General features: G+C 46.0%; 1 protein-coding gene across 1 annotated transcript in view; it reads left to right on the top strand.

Moving 5' to 3' along the window:
* The window catches only part of SYNPO (synaptopodin), a 103,002-nt gene that overhangs the window by 32,822 nt on the left and 51,941 nt on the right, over positions 1–18,239 (top strand). The window lies entirely within an intron of this gene.

The raw sequence follows: 18,239 nt of genomic DNA, 5'->3' as shown, positions 1-18,239 counted from the left end.
TTTCTGGGTTGAACTTTCATAGGGTACTATGGTTGCTCCTACTGTTGTCGCTTCCCGTTTACCTCACAACTATCCTGCCCGTAGTAATGGAGGAGCATGCTTAGCATAGGGCTTAGCAAGCTGCACAAAATGGACAATATCTGCACAATAGCTCTGGTATTACGCAGTAAAGCAAAAAAAATAAAAAAAATAACGGCCTTGTAACAAGTCATTTTTAAGTAAAATGTTTAAAGTCCCCCATGTACAATCCACATAGGAGTTGAAGCTATTTTGATGGCAAATAGTCAAGAGTATACAGTCTGTGAACCTGTGATATCACTGAATGAATGCAGACTGTTACCTGGCGTAATTTATCAAGCTCTGAAAATCTTATCTGTTCGAGCTTGTGCCAGACTTAACATATGGGGACAGCATTATTCAATCCCTTTCCGGCAGGCTGGACTGTGCTCATGCTGTACGATAGTCTAGCGCACTAAATACAGCAGGCCAGAACCTGTTACGTCATCCTTTTACTGCTGCCATAAGTAGGACGCGAAAGAACTCTGAATGAGCAACAGTCATCTTAGGACAGTCTGCTATCAGATCCGTCCTGGCATCACTTTCATGAGATATTAGTCCATTACTTATATTATATATATAATGAATGCCCCCGATAGTAAGTAGATATATAAAAAATGCTACCGATAGTAAGTAAATATATAATGAAGGCTCCCATAGTAAGTAAATATATAATGAATTCCCTCTATAGTAAGTAACTATATAATGAATGCCCCTGGTAGTAAGTAAATATATAATGAATGCCCCCGGTAGTAAGTAAATATATAATGAATGCCCCCGGTAGTAAGTAAATATATAATGAATGCCCCCGGTAGTCAGCAAATATATAATGAATGCCCCGGATAGTAAGTAAATATATAATGAATTCCCCCGATAGTAAGTAAATATATAATGAATTCCCCCGTTAGTAAGTAAATATATAATGAATTCCCCCGATAGTAAGTACATATATAATGAATGCCCCGATAGTAAGTAAATATATAATGATTGCACCTGATAGTAAGTAAATATATAATGAATGCCCCTGATAGTAAGTCAATATATAATGAATGCCCCCGATATTAAGTAAATATATATTGAATGCCCCCGGTAGTAAGTAAATATATAATGAATGCCCCCAGTAGGAAGTAAATATATAATGAATGCCCCCGATAGTAAGTAACCATATAATGAATTCCCCCGATAGTAAGTAACTATATAATGAATGACCCGACAGTATCGGGGGGATAGTAAGTAAATATATAATGATTGCACCCGATAGTAAGTAAATATATAATGAATACCCCCGATAGTAAGTAAATATATAATGATTGCTCTTATATAATGAATACCCCCGATAGTAAGTAAATATATAATGATTGCACCTGATAGTAAGTAAATATATAATGAATGCCCCTGATAGTAAGTCAATGTATAATGAATGCCCTCGGTAGTAAGTAAATATATAATGAATTCCCCCGATAGTAAGTAAATATATAATGAATGTCCCTGATAGTAAGTAAATATATAATGAATGTCCCCGATAACAAATAAATAAATAATGATTGCACCCGATAGTAAGTAAATATATAATAATTGCACCCGATAGTAAGCAAATATATAATGAATGCCTCCAATAGTAAGTAAATATATAATGAATGCCCCTGATAGTAAGTAAATATATAATGATTGCACCTGATAGTAAGTAAATATATAATGAATGCCCCCGATAGTAAATAAATATATAATGATTGCACCCGATAGTAAGTAAATATATAATGATTGCACCCGATAGTAAGTAAATATATAATTATTGCACCTGAAAGTAAGTAAATATATAATGAATGCCCCCAATAGTAAATAAATATATAATGATTGCACCCGATAGTAAGTAAATATATAATGATTGCCCCCCCCCCGATAGTAAGTAAATATATAATGATTGTATCTGATAGTAAAGTAAATACTGTATGTAATATGTCTGCATTCAGCTGTATTTCACTAAATATATTTCAAGTATATTAACTTTCTTTTTTATTTATTTATTTTTATTTGAATTGGGAATCTTTAGTGCTGCACAATTACCCTCCTCGCGTACAGTATGCACTATCAGGCCTGTCAGGGAGTCACATGTACCATGAGCAAATTGCTACAGCTCAAGCATAAACGTTTCCATACAATGAATCAAAGTTTATAGAACTGAACATTTGTTTAGAGTAAGTGACCCCTGACCCAGCTGGGCCTGCGCTCTGTCCCAGGCGCGGACACTCCTCCGCCCTGCTGTTTATTACTTGTTTCTCTGTGTTTTGTTCTGTTCTGATTGTCTGACACTATTTCAGTTATACACATAACTAGACATCAAGGGGATTTCCTTGGTAATTATCTATGTAATTACTCTACACAGTTACAGTGAATTGTCTTTTATACATGACTGCAGGGTTATAGTGTTTTGGCACGAGGGTCCTTGGTGAAGTTTTCTTCCATTTTATAGCCTAAGGGGTGTGTAGGCGCTCCACATGCCCCCAGCACTGGAATAGTTCAAGGAGACATTTGCTCTCCAGCGTAGACTTGCAGCTAGATGTCAGCCCCCTCCGGGTGTGAAGATTATTCACTGCTTTTGAGGTCCCAGCTTCAGACAGTAGACGTTTTTGAATGAGGTCGGGGCCCACAGGCCCATTGGTCAACTTGTCTGGTGTATCCTGTGCAAGGGCCAAAATTTGTCTTTTGAATTACAGCAAAGGATCTATCATGGGTCCCGGTTATTGCAGTAAATAAATGGTTTCATCAGAGAGGAGCGATATTTCATGCAATTTAAGTTTTGCAGTGAAACAGGTACAGGGATGGAAGATCTACAGTGCTTAGATAGACAGTCAATAGGTTGACACCAGATGGTCGACATGCAAATGGTCGTCAAGATCATGACATGTCATGATATTTAGGGTTAGGGTTAAGCACTTGGCGGAAGGATAGGGCTAGGCTGCGGAAGAGGACAGTTAGGGTTAAGCATTTAGGGAAGGGTTAGGGTTAGGTACCAGAAGGAGAGTTAGGGTTAGGCACTAGATGGAGGATTAGGCTGAGGGTTAAGAATTGGTGGAAGGTTAGGGCTAGGCTGCGGAAAAGGACAGTTAGGGTTAAGCACTAGAGGAAGGATTAGGGTTAGGCACCAGAGGGAGGGTTAGGCACCAGAGGGAGCAGGGGCGTCTTAAGAGACGAGGGGGCCCTCCTCTCTCTCTGGTGGCTGGCAGCCGACTGACGCGGCTGGCCAGCCACCGGAGCCTTAGTAGACTCCGGGCACTAGAGTGTGTCCGGAGTCTACTGCGCATGCGCAGAACACCGGGACAATGGCCGCGGCGGCCATTTTCCGGTGTTCTGCGCAGCGGTGATACCAGACACGGGACCACAGACAGGTAAGTTTAAAAAAAAAATGGGTGCAGTGTGTGCGGTGCACAGTTAGGGTTAAGCACTAGGGGGAGGGTTAGGTTTAGACACTAGGAGGAGGATTAGGGTTAGGCACCAGAGGGAGGATTAGGGTTAACCACTAGAGGGAGAGTTAGGCACCAGTGGGAGGGTTAGGCTTAGGCACTAGGAGGAGGATTAGGGTTAGGCACCAGAGGGAGGGTTACGGTTAACCACTTAATTAGGCACCAGTTGGAAGGCACCAGGGTTAGGCACTAGGGGGAGAGTTAGGCACCAGTGGGAGGGTTAGGGTTAGGCACTAGGGGGAGGGTTAGGGTTAAGGTGATAATTAGGGTTAAAATAAAAAAAATAAAAAATGGTGTCAAGCTTTCTGTGTCGACCATTTGTATGTAGACATTTAGACCATGTCAACCATTTCACCATTTCGAACTTATTCCATATCGAACCATTTAACGGTCGACTTTTTGACCCTGTTGACCACTTCACCCAGTTGACCTATTGCATGTCGATCATTTGGTGTCAACCTATTGAATGTCTATGTCAATACTGTAGATCTTTCTATGAACACCCAGTGAGACAGGCCTGAGGTGATACAATCTTTGTGTCCCCTTTTTTCCTCTGGGACAATGCATTTATTATAGTGACGATCATAGACTTCAACACAACAGCGCCTCTGCTGGACAAACTGAAATGTAAATAATTTTTTTTTTTATTATTCATAATATATTTTAGGACAAAGGTTCTCTGATACCGTTACTTTACTTTAAGGGGCAAACAGCCCTATTGCCGAGGAGAAAATTTTTTTTTTTTCATTCGTTTTTCTCTGTACATCGAAGGGTTAAATATAACCATCGCCGGCAATAACCCCTGGCAATGCTGTAAATGGTAACAGCAGATTCAGGGCCTGATTCAGAGCCGCTCGTAAGCGGCCGCTCGTTCGCTCCGAGCGATGTTCGCACATCTGCGCATGCGTATGGGTTGTAATGCGCATGCACCAACCAGTCAGTGCGGTCGGAAATCGTTTGCTCGCAAAATAGCGAGTGCCTGCTAATTTGAGTGACAGGATGAGGCGTTTGTGGGTGGTAACAGGGGAAAGTGCTTGAAAACGGGGAGTGGAAATCCGAAACGCAAGCGTGCCAAATGGTCAAAACGGGCATTTTAAGGGTGTGCATAATTAACAAAGCAGCGTCATCGACCACGTCACTTGGTTGTCTTGTAGCCTGAACTGCTCGCATGATTGCGGTAGGAAAAACCAACCACAAGAATAGCGAGCAGTTCAGACGCCGTTCGATGTACTCGATTAATCTAATAAATAGCAGACATGACGTATGATGCGAGCGGCCAAGGAGCGTCTGTACAAAATAGCGAGCGCATGTTTCGGATGCTCGCTCAGACATAGAGGCGTCAACAGACCGCAAAGAGTGAGCGCTCAATTTAAATAGCCAGCCCCTTTTTCTGAACGAGCGTCCGCAAATAGCGTCTGAATCAGGCCCTCAGATCACGTAAAAAAATGCTTTGCTATTTGAATAATTTCCTTTTCAAATGTCTAAAGGTATATATTATTTGTAGTATTTGTTTTAATTAATTTGTATTTTTTTTAAACCTTTTTTATTTTTTCGGGGCTACTTAACAAGAAATAAAATAATCACTGCGATACTGTTTAGCAGTGATAAGCTGATACGGCATCATCATCCACATGGGGTTTTGGTTCTAATTCATCATTGTATTTTGGTTTTGGCAAAATCACCCCCAATAGGGTCATTTGGACCTGATTACATGCAATCCAAAACCTGAGCTTGATCTTTAAATCCGAGTTCCGTACTGAGGGCCTGATCAGAGATGGACGGATTTGCAGAGCGGCACACAAGAGGCTGTGCAAATCCGTCTATCTCTGATGCTAATGCGGAAGGAGTCGTCAGACACCAACTTGCTGCATTTGCGAGCCCAGCACTGTGACCGACGTAGCAGGCTGGGATCAGGCTGCGGGAGCTGAAGCTTCCTACAGCCTGGCCGGTGCCTGATCACGCAAAGGAAAAAGAAAACTAGAGACGACACGCCTCGGTTTCCGGGACGGCAACCAGGTACGCCCCCCGCTCCCCCCCCGCCCCCAAATACCACAGCATGTCCCTAAACATCAGAGATAGACGTTCTTCCTCAGATGAACGTACTTCGCTGAAACAGATCCTGACTACAGAACCGAACCAGAACTCGGGATCTCATTCAGAGTATCTCGCTAGGGCACGCTCGCTCGCTGGGAGCGATATTCGCACATCTGCGCATGCATATAATTCGCAGTGCGCGTGCGCAAGTCATTCGTTGCGATCTGATTATGGTAGCTCGCAAGCCTTTTTCAGGTCGCTGCTTTGAGTGACAGATAGTGCCGTTTGTCGGTGTTAACAGGGCAAGGTGCTTGTGAACGGGGGAGTGGTTGTGCGAACGTAGGCGTGTCTGCCCGTCAGAACGGCGTTTAATGGGTGCGCATAATTAGCAAAGTAGTGTCATAGCACACGTGACTTGGTTGTTTTTTAGCCTGAACTGCTCGCAGTGCTTGGGGTAGGTTAGGTCAACCCCAAGCGCTGCAAGCAGCTCCGATGGCCCTCGATGTTCACGATTAATCAGACTCTTCCCGGAGATGACGTGTGCTGCGAGTGACAGGTGGGAGGTTTTATAGTCCAGCGTACGCTAAATGCGTCGTTCACTAAGACATAGAGGGCGTCCTTACAGCGCAAAGAGCGATCGCTTGATTTGCATACCTGGCCCCTTTTTGCAAGCGAGCGATCGCATCTTGCGAGTGGCTCTGAATGAGGTCCTCGGTTCGACCTGGAAGCCCAAAGTGATTCCAAACTGGGACACGATTCAATTCGGAACCCCAAGTTTGGGTGTGTTCGTATTTCACGAAGATGAACTACACATCTCATCTTAGAACACAATTGAATATCAGACCGTATTTACTATGCGCCACAAATAACAGACCTGCCTTATTAGGATCCGTGCAGGCTTTGCTGTGCTAACAGGTTAAAATGTCAGTATTAAAAAAAAAAGTAATGGCCCCCCCCCCCCTATTTTTCAATAACCAGCACTAGTCTGAAGTCAGAGCTGATGACACTATGGTAGGGAGCTACAGAGGGCCGAATTCAATTAGCCTGCGTAATATCTATGTGTACCTTGGCTTGACTTGACGCACAGAGGCCCGTATTCAATTAGAGCGAAAAGTCAGAATCCGCTAAATAGTATCGCTGATGACATCATTTCGCCAGGCGGAAACTTTTCGCCGTATTCAATTGCAAAGACTTTTCGCGTATGCGGAAAGTCAATGCAATGTAATAGGCGAAAAAGTTTTGCCTATGAATAGCAGGCGGAAAAAAGTGCAGAATTGGGGTTTTGAGGTATAAATGTGCGGAAACCACTCTGCACATTTGGAACAGCCCCCCAAAGGATAACTGTGCCAAAAAATACCTAAAAATAAATAAGGAACATCCCAAAATATGACTTTAAAAATGGGGTGAAAAATTACAAAGTGGGGGTACACACATAAAAAGTAGCGAAATAGACTTTTGGGGGGGTCTGCAAGTAGGGGGGAGTTTTTCTTTTATTGCAAGTGCTTGCTGAAGGTGCGTTTTTGGAGTCACTTAAAACTTCACTGTAACGATTTTAAACCATGCTTGCACCCATTTTCATGTACCCCAAATTTGACAGGACTACTTATTTTCTCGAAAAAATACAGCTAAATGCTATTCTTCACCACTAGTGCAAAGACTCTAATTAGAGGCAATTGACAGTACTTATGTACCCCAAATAGCTTCAGTAGGGCTATTCGGGAACATCTATATTAATCTCCAATGTTAGTGCATCTTTTGGGGGGTGTCAGGCTGATTTCACCATTTTTGACAGCACTTTTCGCCTTTTTGAGTATCGCCGGGACGCGTTTTCGCGTCCTTTGGAATTGAATAAGGCGAATAGCTGGGGTGCGCCCCATACGTTTCCGCAGCTAAAACACGCGATGTAGGCGAAAAGTGCGGCAGGCGGAACAGTATCGCAAGTGCAAAACTAACTGAATGTGGGCCATAATGTGCAGTCATTTTGGGTACTGCGCCTAAGCGCGTTCCCGCTTAACGTTGTATTCAATTGGAAAATGCTTATTCCCGCATTTGCGCGGTAGTTCTTGCTGGTAATACTGTACCTGCGTTAAGTGTGGGTGAAAATGGAGAAATCAGCCTGTACCTCAGAAAAGTGCGAATTAATATTGAATATACTGTGCAGACAGTACAGAAGTCTGTTAGCAGCCAAAAGCAAAGTATTTGGGGTTCTTAAAAGGTGTGATATGGATGTTATATGCGTTTTTCAGTCAATTACATGCTCAAGATATATTTGGCCGTGCAAAAAAATGCCTGTAAGATGATTTTGTGTCATTTAAGCACACTTTTAAAAATGTGTTAAAAAACACCTGTAACTCCCACCTGCAAGCTTAAAAACACTTGTCCCATCAATTCAGCCACCCTATCAGGGGCGTTTCTAGAGAGGAGGGGGCCCGTGTGCAGTCTCCGACGCGGGCCCCCTCCTCTGCGCCCGGGGGCCGGCAGCGCACTGAGCTGTGCACGGTCAGCGCCGGAGTTATAGACTCTGGGCACTAGAGTGTGCCCAGAGTCTATAGTGTATGCACAGGTCACCGGGAAAATGGCCGCGGCGGCCATTTTCCCTGGACTGTGCATGCGCAAACGATGGGAAAATGGCCGCCACGACCATTTACCAGTCGTGTTACAGCGCCAGATCCCCTTGCCGACGTGGGACTCCAGAGAGGTAAGTAATATTATGAGTGCAGGGAGTGCGGGGCCCCCCTGGCACCAGGGGCCTGTGTTCCCCGCACACCCTGCGCGCATTATAGATACGCCCCTGCACCCTATATACCTTCTTCACATCTTTAAACCCATAATTTTGTATTTTACAGAATATCACTCCAAAAAAATGGCATGTCATTATTAGCCAAATGAAGCCAATTAAAAACTTCTAAATGCCTAATTAATCAATAGGGGGTGTCCCAGCGCATCTGAACCAAGGCCCTGATTCAGAGCCGGACGCTCTGACAGAGCGCTCGCTCTGAATCAGGGCCGTACCTCTTTTTTTTGGAGCGGCCTCCTGGCCGCTCGCATAGCTGTGGGTGACCACCCACAGCTATAGCGAGCGGCCAAAAAGATGGTCGCAATGGTCAAAACCATCGCGACCATTGGGCTTGCGATGAGACCCTTGTGGTAGGGTCTCGTTGCCGCAAGTCCTGGAGTGCTTTCGGCTCTATCAGAGCCAAGAGGACTCCCACTGACATCACTTACCCAGACGGTAGGCGTTCCCATCACTGACCATCGACAGCACGCCCCCTTTGTAGCGAGACCCATCGCATGCGCACGACGGAGCCGGCTCCCTCGTGCGCAAGCGCACTGGGCCAACATCGTCCCGCTTGCGAGCGGGTCTGAATCAGGCCCACATCCCGACATTTTTACCTTAAAATAGGGTTTTTCCCAAAATTTTAACCTGCTCAGTGGCTGTGCACAAAATTCTACGTTAAATCCTATGTAGAGTTAATGTGAGTTAACTTGTGCAGCTAACTGAATGGCAAAACATTTCTGCCTGGCCGTGTTTTCTAACTTACCTGCTTTAACCCACATAAGCGGATGATTGAATGGTGTGGGGTCCCCCTGCCGTAGTGGCAACCAGCCCAGATTGGTCAGCCCAAGGCTGGAAAACCCTAGAGAAGTGGGGACCCCACAAAAAAATGAGGTCCCCCCTCCCTAAAGACAACCAGCCCTGGGCAAAAAGATAATAGTAATTAATATTTTTCATTAATATTGTTCTTTACAGGTGGACTACAGTTCCCAGCAAGCTTGTCAGGGCATAATAGCACTTGGAGAACCACAAGTGTCAGCATGCTTGGGCATCTAGGACCCACTGGCACCTGTATTACATCTGTAAAAAAATAATAATGATAGTACACACATACACAGTAGAAAAAAAATATTTTATTAAATAATCACTCCCCCCGCCCCACTCGTTTGTCTATTTATTACTCACTCAATCCATAAGAGACTAGTTAAATCGTCCATAAGTTTTTAATTTTTGCCATGTATCCAGGATGTACATTGACTAATGAGTAATTCTAGCTATGGATTGAGTTATTAATAAATGGGAAAACGAGGGTGTAATTATTGAATAAAATACTTTTTTGTGTGTGTACCTTCAATATTTAAATTTTTACAGGTAGCGTACAGGTGCCAGGAGGCCCTTGATGCCCGGGCATGCATTGGGTTCTAAACCCGCCAGTCTTGCCTTTAGTAAATCAGCGGATCTCGAAACCAACGAGAGTCCGCCGCATAACCCCAAACCGACACAGTAAACTTACCCCCATAGGTGCTAAATAAAGATACCTCTCATTGGTTCCTTATTTTACCAACGTAAGTAAGATACAGCAAAGTCTCCCTCTGTGTCCTTGTTTTCTGTGCATCCGTTAGCACTTTGCCCAGCGGCTGAGTGAGGTAATGTGCGGAGGACAAGAGGCCAGACATGGGTCTAAGTGCAACGACCTCACGGATCTCAGGTGGCCCAGCAGTGCGCTGTACTGCAGGAACATGAATCATTTAAATAGATGCTCAGGTTTAAATGAACAGAAGAATAACTGAACAAGACATGAATGGACCAAGTGTAAGATGAGAGAGCCTGTGAACAGACCGATGATGGTAGATAACACGTGTCAGTATCAGTATGTAGACTCTTACTCTATCTGTATTAGTTTCCCAGGAAAGCTGAGCCACGGACTCAGTGCTTGCACAGAATGATATGTGCAGGTAAACGGTGGGTGGAAAGCCAGATTCCTGTGGCTAAAACACGTGGGCACTCTAAGTAACACTCTGTACTTACACAGCAACTTACATTTAACAGGACAGTGATGATTTTTTTAAAAGTCTTTCTAATAACATCACAAACTCGAATGGAAAATTGGGAGTTATGTCCCATTGGGATTGGTATGAAGGCGGCCGGCGGTTCGATTCCCATCAGCGGCAGCCTGACAGGAGCAGAGTGCGACGCAGCGGAAGCCCGACAGCGCTGGAAATCCCGATCGTGGAGAGGTGAGTATTTACTAACCTAACCCCCCTAACCCTAACCCTCCTTAGGGGTGCCTAACCCTAAATTCCCCCCCAAGTGCCTAACCCTAATCCCCCCTCTAAGTGCCTAACCCTAACCACCCCCTTCCCCGCTGCCTAAACCTAAGTCTCCCGGGGGGGTGCCTAACCCTAAGTCCCCCCCGGGGGTGCCTAACCCTAACCCTCCCTCCCCCTAGCCTAACCCTAACCCTCCCGGGGGGGTGCCTAACCCTAAGTCCCCCCGGGAGCCCTAAACCTAACCCTCCCCCCCCGCGGCTGTCCGCTCGCGGCGCCCGGCATCACTACGATCGTGATGCCGGGCGCCGGTCTCACGGCGTCGGGGAAATGCGGGCGTCTACATCTAGACGCCCCGCATTTCACCCTTGCCGGGATAAGACAGTCGGAAAGCCGGCTGCCGGTATATAGGCAGTCGGCTTCCCGATTGCCTCCCGTCCCATTCAGTACTGCGCTGCATATCAAAGTAGTGGTGACCGGGCGCTGTGTGCTAGGGATGGGGACCGAATGATGAAACATTGGAACCATCGATGGGTTGGTTCTGATGCTCGATGTTTTTACCATCGATGGCGATTTTGCAAATTTTAGCCGCATTTTCCCTTTAGTACATCCCGCCATGGGGGAGATGTTTCAAACGTTCTAATGAGTGGAGAATAGGACAAGTGAAGAAGTTACCCATAGCAACCAATCAGCTTCTCCCTATCATTTTATAGAATGCACTTGATAAATGCTAGCTAGAAGCTGATTGGTTGCTCTGGGTAACTGTTCCACTTGTCCTCTTGAGAAGGTACAATACAGTCCCCCCTCTCTGAGCTGCCCTGCACTGTCCAGGCACAGACCTCAGCATGGTCACCGCTGCCCCCATACCACCCAAACACCAAGCCCATACCAAACTTCAAGGGGCTCTACCAACTTGGCTCTGCCGCTGCTCTGGAAGATTAGTTTTTAATCAATGTTTGAGCCCAATCAATGTATTTTGAACAATCCATAAAAATCATCGGTACCATCGATAGTCTCATCCATACCATGTGCCCCTTCTAGTGGTGCACACAGCAGTGAATGGGTGGTTGCAGGGTACAGGGGTAATGAGCAGCCTAGTGATGTGCCTGGTGTTTAGGCCATGCTCTCATTGTAATGTGGCCACGACCCCTGTCCCGATTCAACATGCCGTCATGGGGTACATGTACCCCAGGATGAGAAACCTTATTGGTGTTTTGCCAAAAGCAAACAATAGGTATTGGTCTCTTCTCATCTATCCATCCATCTGTTTGTTCTGTTCATTAACATCAGTCAACTTGATAATAGATATGTAGGCAGACCCCCATGTTTTGGTTTTGGATCTGGATTCATCTTTATGTTTTGGTTTTGGATTGGGATAAAAATCTATAAAAAAAATCAATAAATAAAAAACCGATAAAGACAGCTAAAATGTCAGAATTCAAAACACGAGTTTTATTTAAACTGTGTTCTGAACCGGCAACAAATCCGAAATCGGGACTCTGGGCCTGATTCAGACCCGCTCGCAAATGCGTGCGCAAGCCCTGGAGTGAGAGAGAAATTCTCTTGCTGCGTGGCTCACTACAAAAGGGGCGGCTGTCGATGTTGATCGACAGCTCGCCCCGTTTGGTAAGCGTGGCCGGGGGGGGGTGGCTTCACAAACGGAGGCGTTCCCACCAGTGATGTCAGTGGGAGAACTTCCGGCTCTATTAGAGCCAGAAGCTCTCTAGGGCTTGCGGCCACGAGACCCAACCACTAGGATCTCGTCGCAAGCCCCGATGGTCGATATGGTCTAGACCATCGCGACCATTATCCTGGCCGCTCGCAATAGCGTCCGGCTCTGAATCAGGGCCTCTGTTCGACACAAAAGTAATCCGAACCTTTACCCGGGTCTGCTCGGAACCCCAAAATTCGGGTGTGTTCGGATTTCAGAAATCCAGACCCGCACATCTCTACATGAAAGTGTGAATCAGATGAGATAAAACACGGCTAATTATAAAGGATCACATTATGTAAACTATGCTTCCTATCACTGCAAGGCAATATCTCGGCCTTGGCACAAGTCGGTGATGTGTGCACAGCCAAGGGGGGTCCCCAGTTGGACAAAAAACAAATGTTGCAACTGACTTTTCACCTACACAACTATGAAAACAACGAGTATCCCGAAGAGCTTGCAATCTTTTTTTTTTTTTGTAGTAAAGGCAACATACAGAGTGGGTCATTCAGACCCACTCGCGAGCGGCAGTACGCTCGCAAGTGGGTCGAAGTTCCCCACTGCGCATGCGCACGACGGAGGGAGATCCGTCGTGCGCATGCGCGAGACCCGGGGAGCGACGGGCTTTCCATCGCTCCGGGTCTCGCACCAAAGGGGGCGTGCTGTCGATGTTGATTGACAGCACGCCCCCTTTAGTGGGTATGCCGGGGGCATGCCTGCCAGACAGAGACGTTCCCATAGGAACGCCTACCATCTGAAGCCGGCCCCACTGACATCACTAGTGATGTCAGTGGGAGTGATTTTGGCTCTGATAGAGCCAAAATCACTCCATGGCTTGCGGCAGGGAGACCCTACCGCAGGGTCTCCGTCGCAAGTCCGATGGTCGCGATGGTCAAGACCATCGCGACCATCTTTTTGGCCGCTCGCATATGCTGTGGGTGGTCACCCACAGCTATACGAGCGGCCAGGAGGCCGCTCCATTTTCATGGAGGAGGGCCCTGATTCAGAGCGAGCGCTCTGGTCAGAGCGTTCGGCTCTGAATTAGGCCCAGAGACTTGTTCTGCACCGCCGTATTACCACCTGGCACTACTGTATAAGCTCACTGAGGTTCACTGTGTGGCAAATTGGCATTGAGGGAGTTCCCAATCTGTACATACACAATGCCCTTAAATTCACCTTATCACTTAATCCCTTATACCTCAAATAAGCTGAGTTTGGCAGCCAGTGACATGTAACCATCTCATGTTTGCAACATTCTACCTGGAATGTGAGAGGCTTTTTGTGTGTGTATGAGGGAGAGGAAGCAGAGGTGTTCTTAGGTGTGTCATAGCCGCAGAACACAGGTGGGAAGATGGGACGAGACAGGCGGCCAGCAAAGTACACAGACAATACCCATTACACGCACATCAGGAACTAACACAGCTGTACATCCTCTATAGACTTCAAGCCACTATACCACAAAGGAAGCTACCTAGGTAGGTGGATAGGAAAATGCAACAATGAAAGATTTAAAAAAAAATTAGAAACTCATATAAATATAATTTTAAGAACAGTTTTGTAGAAGACTCTTAAAGAACGAGAAAGAGAAAGAGAGAGAGAGAGAGAGAGAGAGAGAGAGAGAGAGAGAGAGAGCAGGAAGACTGTGTCAGCAGCCTCTGGTCAGTGTGGTGAGAAGAGGTATTTTGACAGACACAGCCAGTTGCAGAGCAGCTATGAGACATCCAATCCGTCTGCACTTAGCAGAGGAGGGGAGTGCTGGCTAGCACAGGCTGACAGGGAGACACAGTGTCAGACCACAGAGACAGCTCCAGGAGGAGAGAGCGGTACTGTGTGCAGATGCAACAGGTGAGGTGAGTAGGGACTGGAATGAGAGATACCTGTTAATACTTAACCACTTTTGCCTCCAAAGATTCATTCGTGGCTGGGGGTTAGACAGTCTGCCACCCTCCTTCCGTGGACGCACAACAACTCCCAGCAGGCACCGACAAAGTCTAACATGTTCGTTTAAACCTCTTAACCTACCACCTAAAACGACATCACTTGTCAGCACAAAATGCGCAATTACAAGTTACAAATAATCCTGGAAGCTTGGCTTTTAATAACAAAAACCATATGACAACTAAATATAACGCTTGTCTATATACGGGTAAAGGGAAAGTATTGCATTTTTTATTTCATTTATTTGACTTTATTCCCCTTCGTCACTATTTATAAAAAAGAAATAAAAACTCAGAAAAGTCAGGATTTGTGCCATCAGGAACTGCAGTAGTGCCAGGGGTCCTGCCAGCATCCTCCAAAAATGTACCAGATGCTTTTTGCTTTGTGTGCTGAAAATACTGTTATTGTTCTACGTCTTTTTTACACGTATGTCTAAGTTAATGGTGTAAGTGATCAGAGATAGCAGTTTTTGTGCAGCTGATTTGTTATAATATTGTTTATCAGTTGAATACGTCTCATACATGCACAACAGATGTTTCCAGTTTGCGTGATAGAAGTTTCTGTTTTGAAGTTTTGACATTTCCTCTATCTTGAGTGCTTATTACAGATATGCCCAGTTATATCCTTGCCGCTGGCGCAACAAATCGCACCACGCACAGCACGAGATGCACGCCGGCGAGCGTATACGCGCACTGCGTACGTGACCGCGCTTCCATAGGAATGCATGGTGCGATCGCAGTGCGCGCCTTAGCGTACCGTAGCGTATGCAGGCGCGGGAAATCATATGGCACGATGTGTGCGCACGTTTGTGGCGCATTCAGCCACAATGTAACTGGGCGCATCTGTACACTGCATTTGTCTGATTGTAACAGTGACACACTCTAGACAACAATATAAGGTGGCGGTATCATTTCATTCAGTACACACTGGTGCGTAATAAATTTAGAGATGTGCGCTGACCCCCGTGTTTTGATTTTGGATCTGGATTTATCTTCGTGTTTTGGTTTTGGGTCTAGGTTTTTTTTTAAAAAAAAGAAAAAGTTTTTAAAAACCCCAAAATTCAGATTTAAAATTTGACTTCCGAACCACGAAAAGATCAGAACCGCGACTCGGATTTATTCGGATTCACAAACTTCGGGTGGATTCGGATTTCTGGAGAACTGAACCTCACATCTCTATTAATAATAGGCTTTTAGTAATATTAATCTGATTATAAATAACGTTTGCATGATGTCCGAGAGATGCATCTGTCTTCCGCCTCTTCACTGTCTAATATTGTCCCTTGCTAATATTTTAATCTATCTTAAAGCTCTTTACCTTGATTACAGATAAGGAAGAGCAATGTGTGGGGATAAATAGTCAACAATTTAGTGTTATCTGTATTTTCCATGAACTTGCTAACAAGTGTCCTTCTGTTTGTGCTTTTTGTACTTAGTACGTCATGTCGTGGCTGATCGTTATTATCTCTTGTGTCTCTATATTATTGTGTCTAACCGTGAGCCTTTTCATACCAGCTTAAATCTGTATTTATTAAATATATGTATTGTTGACCAGGCACATTTGCTACAACAGGTAAATATTCCAATGCAATGGTGACTGTGCATTTGACAACTCAATCATGTGATGTTAAACGTGGATTTGGGCTAAATCAGCATTTTTGATGAACGTGTGAAAGGTCTTTGGGCCTGATTCAGAGCCGGTCGCTATTTGCGCTCGCTCGTCCAGAAAATAGGGGTGGCTATTCAAATGAACCGTTCGCTGTTTGCGGTCTGTTCACGCCTCTAGGTCTGAACGAGCGAACAAAACTTGCGGTCGTTTTTTGGGAAACTACGCCCCCTGTCCGCTCGCATCCTACGTCATGTCCGCTATTTATTAGATTAATCGAGTACATCGAACAGGGTATGAGCTGCTCGCTATTCTTGTGGTTGGTTTTTGCTACCACAATTTTGCGAGCAGTTCTGGCTATAAAATAACCCAGTGACGTGGTCAATGACGCTGCTGTTTTAAATATGCACACCCATAAAACGCCCGTTTTGACCTTTAAGCACGCCTGCGATCGGATCTCCACTCCCCGTTTTCAAGCACCTTCCCCTGTTACCACCCACATACGCCTCATCCTGTCACTCAAATTAGCAGGCATTCGCTATTTTGCGAGCACATGAATTTCGGCCGCACTGACTGGTTCGCGCATGCGTATAACGATCCGTACGCATGCACAGTTGGGCAAACATCGCTCGGAGCGAACGAGCTGCCACTTACGAGTGGCTCTGAATCAGGCCCTTTATATCTTCCCAAGTCTTTGGGGTGCTCCTCGGGAGAGCTTATCTCAGTGTTGGGCTTTATTCAAGTTTTGGGATGTGTGCATCTGTTTTTCCATGTGTTCTTACTTTGCTAATGTTGACAAGAATGATTTTTTTGTGCCTGTTTGTGCCTTTGGTAAGATGATACCAGCATTTGCATGGACTTGTATGTGTCCCAGGCACTGGAAATCGGGCACGGCTTAGAAGAAATAGCAGCTGCTGTGATTGTACTGTTGGGAGCCCCAGAATCTCCAGGAGGCGTGGGCAAATGTGGCAAGGGTGCCAGTCCCAGGGCTTTCTATGATGCAAACCAATTCGTTCCTCTTACTCATTGCTCTCAGCTGTTTGCTGTAGATTAGAGTCTCAGAACAAACTCTTTAGAGAATTTACCCTTTAATGATGCTATGTATTTATAGAGGTGGGAGGGCAGTCTTAGTACTATTAGTAATTAGTACTCTGTGTGTTACCCGATCTTCCTTTTGCCGATGCTTCAGCTCGTTAGACAGACTAAACATCTGTTTTCACAGGCTGGATTTTATTGCAAGGATAAAATGTACTTTCAGTGTATTTTCCCTTCGCTAAATTCCAAATGTAGCACATGTGTCGTTCTGGACAGGCTAGAATAAAGCATATGAACGGACACTACGGATTGAGTGGCCTATCTTGTAGACGAGTAGACGTGACCTGGCACGCATCGCGGATAAGTAAATGTACTGGACGGCGCCGAAGTCACTCTTCTCATTCAGATAAGGGTGTTTATGGAGTTGCTTAAGACAGGCAGCGTAACCGGTGCAGCGTACGACAGGTTCCCGAACGTGCCTCTTATATCAATAAAAGGTGCTTCATCTGTAAATTTGGGGTGACGCATGCTCAGTGGCAGTTTTGTGCACATTGGGGGCTTCAACCATGTATGTGCATATGACTGTGAGCACAGAGAGCTGTGGGCCTGAATCAGCAAGGAACGCACAGGAGAGAACGCACGCACCAGTCTGCTGCGAGAATATGTAGCGTTCCCGCTAGGCTGTTTTAGCGGGGCACGGCGCCCTGCCCTCCTTCTGGAGGGCAAAAAGCACCCTGCCCTCCAGGAGGTAGGCAAAAAGCGCCCTGCCCTAACAGCCTGCGGGAGCCGTTCTCACCCGCGGGACGCAGTGTCCCACGGGTGGACAAACATGCGGTGACCCGGGCACCGCCGGAGAATAGACGCCGGGCGCATGCGCCCGGCATCTATTCTCCCTTTCTGCAGCGTTTGGGGGCTGCCCGGCATGTCCGTAAGCGCCGGGCACGCCCCCAAGTATGACGAAAAGGGGACGCGTCTTATAGACACGCCCTCTTTTCATAACCACGCCCCCTTTTCAGGCGCGCGCCTTAGGCGCGCGCACAAGATTGCCCTCTCTAGCTCTGGCGCCCTGCCTGCCGCCGGAGCTAGAGGGAACACTAATATGCTAATCAATGTATACGCACGGAGACTGCAGCACAAGATGTGGGCGCCCAGGGGCATATTCAGCCGCCCATTTCCCTTTACTCAAAGCCTGATCAGTACGCAAGAGCCTAAACATCGGTAACATCGAGAACCATCAGACACCATTAGCACATTAGTGGTTGACCTGAGCTGCCGTAGTATTTTAGCCGCTTCCTGTGTACAGCTTACGGTATGGCTGCGTATGCCACCGCACGGCCTTAATTATGCACGCCCCT

This window comes from Taudactylus pleione, unplaced genomic scaffold (assembly GCF_031769625.1).
Source record: "Taudactylus pleione unplaced genomic scaffold, aTauple2 ptg000212l, whole genome shotgun sequence".
Lineage (NCBI taxonomy): Eukaryota > Metazoa > Chordata > Amphibia > Anura > Myobatrachidae > Taudactylus > Taudactylus pleione.
This window is presented reverse-complemented; position numbering and strand designations above follow the sequence as displayed.